General features: G+C 49.6%; 1 protein-coding gene across 24 annotated transcripts in view; it reads left to right on the forward strand.

The window, feature by feature from the left end:
* Positions 1–5,000, forward strand: part of rols (zinc-RING finger and ankyrin repeat domain-containing protein rolling pebbles) — a 379,704-nt gene that overhangs the window by 313,839 nt on the left and 60,865 nt on the right. Inside the window, exon 1 of one of the 24 annotated variants that reach the window (XM_086530804.1) lies at positions 928–1,174. The exons of 19 other annotated variants lie outside the window; for them this stretch is intronic. The gene's annotated coding sequence lies outside the window, so the exon portion shown is untranslated. Of the gene's footprint in view, positions 1–927; positions 1,175–5,000 lie in introns of those variants that run through there. 4 more of the 24 variants (XM_086530801.1, XM_086530802.1, XM_086530795.1 and 1 more) reach the window with 4 other exon arrangements.

The raw sequence follows: 5,000 nt of genomic DNA on the forward strand, positions 1-5,000 counted from the left end.
CTGTTTTGTAGAGGTGTCGGAAGCGGGGTTCGTCTCAATGGCGGTTTTATCTGGTAATCCTCCGTTTTTAGTCGTTCCCTTTTTTTATTTTGTCTCTTCTCTTTCTGCATGCCTGTCTGACTTTCCGTATGTCTGTCTGGGTATGTCTGGCTTTTTCTCTGCCCGTCTGATTGGCTCTCTATCTTCTTATCTTTCTATTTCTCTTTTTTCCTCTCTCTCCTCCTTTCCCTTCCTTTCCCTTCTCTTTTCTTTCCTTTCCTTCCGTTCCCTTCCCTACCCTACCCTACCCTACCCTACCCTACCCTACCCTACCCTACCCTACCCTACCCTTCCCCCTTTCTCCAACCCTTTTCATGTCCCTCTCCTCTTCTGCCCCTCCACTTTCTCCCTTCAAACACACACACACACACACACACACACACACACACACACACACACACACACACACACACACACACACACACACACACACACACACACACACGCAAACAAAACAGACCGAGGGCTGCGTGGCGCCGGGCTGCGTCAGTAGTGATGCCAAAGCGAGAGCGAAGGTGCGACTGACTGACTGCCTTGCATTGTTTGTGGTTGCTCGTCACTAAGCGGAGAGAAGCCGATCCACTAAGATTAAACAAACGAAGGAGTTACGGAAGCTTTGCCGCACGAAGACCCGTGTCGTTTCCCCTCGCTTTTTTACCCTTCCTTTCCCCTCCCCTCCTTCTCCCCTTCCCCTCCCCTCTCCTCCTCCCCTTTTTTAATTCCTTAATGCGGAACGACATTAGTGGTGCCCAGGTTTTATGACACGAGGGGGGCTGTGCGCCGAGGGGACGTACGTACGTGTTGGCGACAGATGCCCCCTCCCTCCCTCTCTCCCTCTCCCTCCCTCCCTCTCCCTCCCTCCCTCTCTCTCTTTCCCAAGCCAGAGGGAGCCAGAACCCGCTCAGACACCCCCGGGGAAGGTCGCTGCTGCTCGACACTCCCTCTGCCTCGCTCACGACTGCGACGCGACCGAAGATAGGCCTAGGACAACACCAGGCGAGGGAACAGCGCAGCGACTCGATCACGAAGACACGAACGCACGGACACACACACGTATTCCGACTACTTACTTGATCCCTACCGACCTACCTACCGACCCTTCACTCACGAAGATGTAGTCGAGGATCTACGACAGGTATATATGTATATATATATATATGTACCGAAAAGTGCCCAACTGCTATTGCAAAGCTGACGGCCCACGAGGAGAGTTATAGTTTAACAACCTCGCTGCGAGTTTTTGTTTCCGTTGCATCGTGGGGAATGTTGTTGTTAGATATGATTTGATCGTGCAGTGAGGCGAGCAGTGATACGAACGCCGGTGTGTGTGTGTGTTGTTATTGTCACGCCGACCAAGGTAAGTTTTCCAACGAAGTAGCCGCTCAGGAGCATTTCCTCCGTTTTGCTACTTTGTCTCTCTACCTTTTCGCGTGTTTTGAAGTCGGAGTGCCCTTGGCAGTGTGAACACATCGCAAGAGTGCCAGCGAAATAGCGTGTCACACATCAACATCAACGACAAAGACTCGGAAAAATATCTTTCTTTTATTGAGAAGACAAAAAAAAAAGTACTCGACGGTCTGTCTTTCAAAAAGGGGAAAAAACAAGAAGAAGAAGAAGAAGAAGTAGAAGAACAGAAAAAAAGAGTTACGTGTATCTCGAGACCCAGACGGGAAAGAAACGTGTGCTGTGTCTCCAAATAGAACGGTTGCCCACGGTCATTTCTCTTTCCCGTCTGCCTGCACCCTCCTCCTCCTCCGCTAGCGCCATCGCCGGGCTGTGCGGGCGGATGCCTCTCTGCTAGTCTGGTTCTTCGAGCCTCGCCTACCCGCGGCTGCATCCTTCTTGTTCTGCTTCTGTTTTTGTTCTTATTCTTTCTTTTTCTTTTTCATTTTCTTTTTTTTTCGATCTCTTCCACCACCTCCACCGCCTCCTCCTCCTCTTCCTCCTCCTCCTCCTCCTCCTCCTCCTCCTCTTCCTTCTCCTCCTCCTTCTCCTCCTCTTGCACCTCCTCTTCCACCTCGACCTCTACCCCTCCTCTTCTTCTTCCACCTCTTCTTCTTCATCTCCTCCTCCTCCTCTTCTTCCATTTCCATCTCTTTTTTCATCTCCTCCTCCTCCTCTTCCTCTTCTTTTTTATCTCCTCTTCCTCCTCCGCCTCCGCTAGCACGACTACCAGGCAATGCGGACTACCACCTCCTCCTAGCCCGGTTCCTGCAGCCTCTCCGTCCTGATGGTTCACGAGGTGACTGGTTGGCTGCCTGGTTGTCTGGTTGTCTGGTTGGCACGAAGATACACGTGGTATTGCTCGAACGTCTGCGCTCGGCCGGGTTGGTGAGCCTTGCAAATCTCAACGAATTTGATTGCAAATTGTCTGCACTCCGGTCTGCTGGGTCCACTTCTTGCGCTTCAGAAGTTTGTGTTGATGTTTGCAAATAGATGGATTGGTTGATTGGAAGGTAGGGTGGGTGGGTGGGTGGGTTTGGGTGGGAGGGAGGTTGGGTGGGTGGGTGGGTGGGATTAGGAGGGTGGGTTTCGGTGGGTTTTGGAGGGAGGGAGGGAGGGAGGGAGGGAGTGAGTGAGTGAGGGATGGAGGGGAGGTAGATATATAGAAAGAGATAGAAAAATTGGTAGATGGATAGATAAATAGGTAGATAGAAAGATGTGTAAATCGATAGATAAAGAGATAGATAGATAGATACTCCCATAAACAAATTCCTAATATTTTTTTAAAACCAAAACATCCTCAGGTTTTGGAAAAGAGACCATGTTTACATAACACACGTCGCTTCGTCTTACTTGTCCGAGCCTCTGACCCGAGTGTGACGTCATAGGATCTCGGGTGCTGTTGAGGTCACGTGTTTCTTTGGGGGGGGAGGGAAGGAGGGGGGAGATCCAATTATCGAAAAATGACATCCCATTTCGATTTAATTGTCATTTGTCCATCAAGATATGTCCTCGCACGGTTTGCTCCGCCTTTCCCCCCTTCCCCTTCCCCTCCCTACTTCCCTTCCCTATCTACCTCCTTTACCCCCTCCCCCCCTGCCCACCCATCATTATCCGTGTCATTAAAAGAATCGACTGACACGAGGTCACTAATCCCTTCTCCCCCTCCCCCCTCCCTACCCACACGATCCCTAATGACCTTTCCTGTACTCAAGTGACCTAAGCTGACCTTACATATATATATATATATTTTTTTTCTTTACGTCCCAGCGAGAGGGGAATTTAATAGCCCTCCCCGAACCCCAATTAACTGATCACCTCTTGTGACATGTCCAATCTGCCTAACCTGGCTTCCTTACTCTTTTCTTTCTTTCTTTTTTTCTTTCTTTAAGGATAGGATAGCACCACATGACCTCATACCACGCTCGCCTTCTGCCATGGTTGTTGTCAAGTTATTTTTTTCTTTTCTTTTTTTTCTTTTGGATATAGATCAGATTTCCTTTCCCGTGATATAGAGTCTAGTTTACCTTTGAGTTCTTGCAGGAAATCGCCCTTGTTGTAGAGCACTCGCGCTAATTTAGAAGAAAATAGGTAATACAGGTCAAGTGTGCTACTTAAGCTTCTCGCTCTTTCTCTTTATTGTTCTTTCTTTATTTATTTATTTTATTCTCTTTCTCTTTCCTTCTTTATTTATTTTACTCTCATTTTTCTCTCTCTCCTTCCCTCCCTCCCTCCCTCCCTCCTTCCCTCCTTCCCTCCTTCCCTCCTTCCCTCTCTCCATTCTCCCCCACCTTCTCTCCCCCCATTCCCCCATTCCCCCATCCCTCCCCCCATTCCCCCTCACCCTCCCTCTACCCTCTCTCTCGCATTACCTCTCGCCCTATCTCTCCTCTCCGCACCTTTCCCTTTCTTTCCGCACTTCGACCTCCCCCCTCCCCCCTCCCCTCCATTTCTCCTAAAATCCCTTCACTCCCATTTTACTCCCCATTCTCTACGACAGACTGCGATCATTGCCTCGAAATGCCGCCCATTCACGCCTCGAAAGTAACCCATTCACCCATAATTACGCTCCCATTTCCCGGAAAGTGCGCCCATGCCCCCCCCCCCCTCACAAATGCCACCCATAACTGCCCACTTCCCCAGGAAAGGCACACATTCCCCATAAATCCCACCCACTCCCTTTTAAACACTTCTTCCTGTACTCCATAAACACCGCCCACACCCCCATAAAACCCATCCATTCCCCATAACTCCCACCCACTCCCTTCAAACACTTCCTGTGCCCCTTAAACACCGCCCACTTCCCTATAAAACCCACCCATTCCACCATAAATACCGCCCACGCTTCCTGTTCCCAACAAAGACCGCCCATTCTCTCACTTCCCCTTCTTGCAGACTACGCGCGGAAGGGCAGTCTAGTGGGCGGCGCGGGCGTGAAGATAAGAAAAAAAAAGGGGGCGGGGAGGGAAGGGTTACGAGACAGCGCGTGGCTTACCCAGACAGACAGACAGACAGACAGACAGTAAGTTTAAGGGGGGGAGGGGGGAAGGGGGGCTGAAATGGGGATCGTCTGTCTGGCGGTATTTTTTTGCCCGTCTCGCCCCTGAGGTATTTTTAAACCATTAGCCCAAAGCCACATCAAAGACGGGCGCTGAGCGATTGTTTATAGTCAACAGTAGCTAATTGTTTCTCCGCTCATTATACTTTTGATTGTTTGTCATGTTGATTGGTATTTTTTGTATATTGATGTGTATGTATTGAGGAAGTTGATATTAACTTCCTTCCTCGTTCGGCAAAAAAAAGAGGGGGAAAAAAAGTTTGTGGAGTTTCTGTAGGGAGAGTTTTTTCAAACCTGCAGCGCGGACTCACCCGACCCGGCCCGGCCCCACCCTGGTCTAATTATAACCGGGTTGTTTTAAACAGGAATATGCAAAAATTTCCCCGGGAAAGAAAGAAAGAAAGAAAGAAGGAAAGAAGGAAAATAGGTCAGTCCTATAGATTAGATAACCTTTTATCCC

Source organism: Penaeus japonicus, unplaced genomic scaffold, assembly GCF_977035675.1.
Source record: "Penaeus japonicus unplaced genomic scaffold, GWHDUDI00000001_assembly GWHDUDI00000034, whole genome shotgun sequence".
In the NCBI taxonomy this organism is placed as follows: domain Eukaryota; kingdom Metazoa; phylum Arthropoda; class Malacostraca; order Decapoda; family Penaeidae; genus Penaeus; species Penaeus japonicus.